We start from the raw sequence: 3833 nt of genomic DNA on the forward strand, positions 1-3833 counted from the left end.
TGGAAATTGATGACATCGCTTTGAATGATGCATACTGAACGCAAAAATAGGCTGGAGTTCAAATAAGTTTAAAAAACATTGAAGTGCCCTTGTAACAGATGAGTTCTCGTCCGAAACCCTGATACTCCGAAAGAGATTGTCCAGTTTGTACACGAGGTGCGTCTAGTTTTCGCCGTGACCCTCTCTACTCTTTTGCACATGCTATGCGGGCGTAATGATGATACCATGCCAAGTTCCAAACATTTTCAGAGTTCATTTTGTAGTGATTTTCAATTTTACCGTCATTTAGCTCTCTAAACAAATCGGTAAATGACTGAAAAACAGCAAATGATGTCAGAACGTGTTGGAAATTGAGGACGTCGCTTTGATTGATGCATACTGAATGCAAAAATAGGCTGGAGTTCAAATGACTGAAAAACAGCAAATGATGTCAGAACCTGTTGGAAATTGATGACGTCGCTTTGAATGGTGTGTACGGAACGCAAAAAAGTCTGGAGTTGTAATAAGTTTAAAAAAATGAAGTGCCCATGTAACAGATGAGTTCTCGTCAGAAACCCTGATACTTCAAAGAGATTGTCCACTTTGTACACGAAGTGCGTCCAGTTTTCGCCGTAACACAAGAAGTCCGGAGTTGTAATAAGTTATTAAAGATAAAAAAGAGGCACAATGCTCGTTAATTAGCTAGCCTTTCGGAATAGTGCAAAATGCACTGCACATAGCTCCGTGCAGTCTACACTATTCCTCAAGGCTTGAAGCTAAGCCACGTGCAGATGAGCATTCCGTCTCTCCTTCATCGTCTCTGCACTCAGGGCTTATAAACCGCTCCTAGTGCCTCTCTCTTCGCGAGGTAGGACTAAAAAACAGCTTACTAAGAACTATAGTACCGGTTCATGGCACGAACTGGTACTAAAGGTGACCGTGGGCCCCCAGCCTGACGCAGCCTCATTAGTACCGGTACTAAAGGTTGCTCACGAACCGGTACTAAAGGTTGCTCACGAACCGGTACTAAAGGTTGCTCACGAACCGGTACTAATGATCTCCGCCCGCCTAGCCGTTGGAACCGGCACTAATGGACACATTAGTGTCGGCTCAAAATCAAACCGGCACTAATGTGCTTCACATTTGACCCTTTTTCTACTAGTGTATATGTTATGGCCACATTCATGGCATAGTTTGGTTAAATGATCTAATATTGTGCACAAGGGTGCATATTGGAATGAGAAACAATGTTGCCTAAGGTAGTTTTCATTTTCTTTGGACGGAAATTTCATTTTCCATTTTTTTAGTGCCCAAAATGAGTTTTTTTGTGAAGGACCTACCATATATTTGTTGCAACATTGTACCAAGTCAATTTTATAAAATACTAGGATATATTTAAGGCACAATTGACCAAATGATTGGGTGTCAAAGTTTTGATCCACCTCTGGTGAAAAAGACAAATTCCCGCCAATTCAATATGAAGTGGCTCAAATTTGAATTACAGCTGTGTCATAGTTTGCTCTTTATTTTTTCCAGAAATCATTTCTAGGTACATAAGTATCTATTTAATCAGAGAAACATCAAAAGTTTTCATTTTCCATTAAGCACAAGGGTGCATCTTGGAATTCCAAACAATATTTCCTAAGGGAGTTTTCATTTTCTTTGCACGGAAAATTCATTTTCCATTTTCCAAGTGCACGAAATGAATTTTTTTGTGAAGGACCTGCCATATATTTATTGCAAAGTTCGACCTAATCAATTTTATAAAATACTAGGCCATATTTAATGCACAATTGACAAAATGGTTGGGTGTCAAAAGTTTTGATCCACGTCTGGTGAAAAAGACAAATTCCCGCCGATTCAGCAGGAAGCGGGTCAAATTTGAATTGCAGCTGCCTCATAGCTTGCTCTTTACTTTTTCCAAAAATCATTTCTAGGTACATAAGTATCTATTTAATCAGAGAAACATCAAAAGTTTTCCAAGATTCAAGCACAAGCAAGGAACGGTCAAGCCCGCCGTTTTGACCGCATTTTGAAACGGGCATAAAAAATAAAAAAAAATGGAAAACCTTCGCATTGTGTTATTATATGCGACCAATTTTCCAGGAAAAATAATAAACTTGTAATACGGAAATTATTTTAAAAAAGTGTTCTCGGAAATGAGCTATCATGCGTGAAGATTCATGGCTTTCAAGCCAAATGATCAATCTTATGGCCACATTCATGGCATAGTTTGTTCAAATGATCTTATATTACGCACAAGGGTGCATCTTGGAATTCCAAACAATGTTGCCTAAGGGAGTTTTCATTTTCTTTGCACGGAAAATTCATTTTCCATTTTCCAAGTGCACGAAATGAATTTTTTTGTGAAGGACCTGCCATATATTTATTGCAAAGTTGGACCTAATCAATTTTATAAAATACTAGGCCATATTTAATGCACAATTGACAAAATGGTTGGGTGTCAAAAGTTTTGATCCACGTCTGGTGAAAAAGACAAATTCCCGCCGATTCAGCAGGAAGCGGGTCAAATTTCAATTGCAGCTGCCTCATAGCTTGCTCTTTATTTTTTCCAAAAATCATTTCTAGGTACATAAGTATCTATTTAATCAGAGAAACATCAAAAGTTTTCCAAGATTCAAGCACTAGCAAGGAACGGTCAAGCCCGCCGTTTTGACCGCATTTTGAAACGGGCATAAAAAATAAAAAAAATTGGAAAACCTTCGCATTGTGTTATTATATGCGATCAATTTTCCAGGAAAAATAATGAACTTGTAATACGGAAATTATTTTAAAAAAGTGTTCTCGGAAATGAGCTATCATGCGTGAAGATTCATGGCTTTCAAGCCAAATGATCAATCTTATGGCCACATTCATGGCATAGTTTGTTCAAATGATCTTATATTACGCACAAGGGTGCATCTTGGAATTCCAAACAATGTTGCCTAAGGGAGTTTTCATTTTCTTTGCACGGAAAATTCATTTTCCATTTTCCAAGTGCACGAAATGAATTTTTTTGTGAAGGACCTGCCATATATTTGTTGCAAAGTTGGACCTAATCAATTTTATAAAATACTAGGCCATATTTAATGCACAATTGACAAAATGGTTGGGTGTCAAAAGTTTTGATCCACGTCTGGTGAAAAAGAGAACTTCCCGCCGATTCAGCAGGAAGCGGGTCAAATTTGAATTGCAGCTGCCTCATAGCTTGCTCTTTATTTTTTCCAAAAATCATTTCTAGGTACATAAGTATCAATTTAATCAGAGAAACATCAAAAGTTTTCCAAGATTCAAGCACTAGCTAGGAACGGTCAAGCCCGCCGTTTTGACCGCATTTTGAAACGGGCATAAAAAATAAAATAAAATTGGAAAACCTTCGCATTGTGTTATTATAAGCGACCAATTTTCCAGGAAAAATAATGAACTTGTAATACGGAAATTATTTTAAAAAAGTGTTCTCGGAAATGAGCTATCATGCGTGAAGATTCATGGCTTTCAAGCCAAATGATCAATCTTATGGCCATATTCATGGCATAGTTTGTTCAAATGATCTTATATTATGCACAAGGGTGCATCTTGGAATTGCAAACAATGTTGCCTAAGGGAGTTTTCATTTTCTTTGCACGGAAAATTCAATTTCCATTTTCCAAGTGCACGAAATGAATTTTTTTGTGAAGGACCTGCCATATATTTATTGCAACGTTGGACCTAATCAATTTTATAAAATACTAGGCCATATTTAATGCACAATTGACAAAATGGTTGGGTGTCAAAAGTTTCGATCCACGTCTGGTGAAAAAGAGAAATTCCCGCCGATTCAGTAGGAAGCGGGTCAAATTTGAATTGCAGCTGCC

The sequence above is a fragment of the Aegilops tauschii genome, chromosome 7 (genome assembly GCF_002575655.3).
Source record: "Aegilops tauschii subsp. strangulata cultivar AL8/78 chromosome 7, Aet v6.0, whole genome shotgun sequence".
Classification (NCBI taxonomy): Eukaryota; Viridiplantae; Streptophyta; class Magnoliopsida; order Poales; family Poaceae; genus Aegilops; species Aegilops tauschii.